Genomic DNA, 827 nt, shown 5'->3' with positions numbered 1-827 from the left:
ATTAAGCCAAGGAAACATGCTCAAATGCAGCTGAAGGGCAGCAGCCCTCTTCCTCCTCCGCCACCCCCCTCTCAGAGGCTCCAGGGATCGATATGGTGCATTTGCAGTTGCTGAGGCTGCAGCCCTTACACACTGGTGCCCTGCTGAGCCTGCAGAGCTGCAGGGTGGCTGAAGCAGCCAGCACCACCCTTGCTTCACAGCACTGCAAGGGTAAAAGGAGACGTGCCCACCTGCAGCCTCATGCACCAAGGGGATGGCTCAGGGTCCCCCCAGGGCAAGTGGATGCCCCCACAGGGCAGGAGGGAGCAGTCATGGCTCTCCCTGGCTTCAAGCATCAGCCAGGACAGATGAAGGGCACCTTAATGAGTACCTCTGTTGGGCATCAGTGCCGTGTGGCCTGGTCACGGCCCTTGGCAAGGAGCAGAGCTGGCTCCCTGGCCGGTCCTCAGGCAAGCACAGCCGCTCGGGTGGCAGGAGGTGAGTGGGAGTGAGGGAGAACTCGCCTGGCAGCACAGGCTGAGCCTGGGCCAGGGCGCAGGGGGTTAACAGCCCCTTGACGCGTGGCAGCCGCAGCCACCAAATTAGCTTTTTGCTGACCTGATGGAAACCAATTCCCCATCCCGGCTTTCTGCTTCCTACTCACACGCCCAGGCTCTGGGTAATGACATTCCTGGGCGTCCTTCACCCCGTGGCCACCCCCTCTTCCATGAGGATCACACCGCGCTCGGGTGGCCCTGCTTGCCCCTTGCCTAGGGGGGCTGGGGGGATTGTGTGTGTGCGCGTGCTGCCCGCCCCCCCCGCCCATCCAGGGGCTGGTGAGGATGAGA

The sequence above is a fragment of the Egretta garzetta genome, unplaced genomic scaffold (genome assembly GCF_000687185.1).
Source record: "Egretta garzetta isolate BGI_Z169 unplaced genomic scaffold, ASM68718v1 scaffold1141, whole genome shotgun sequence".
In the NCBI taxonomy this organism is placed as follows: Eukaryota; Metazoa; Chordata; class Aves; order Pelecaniformes; family Ardeidae; genus Egretta; species Egretta garzetta.
The sequence above is the reverse complement of the archived record's forward strand: the minus strand, read 5'-3'. Positions refer to the sequence as shown.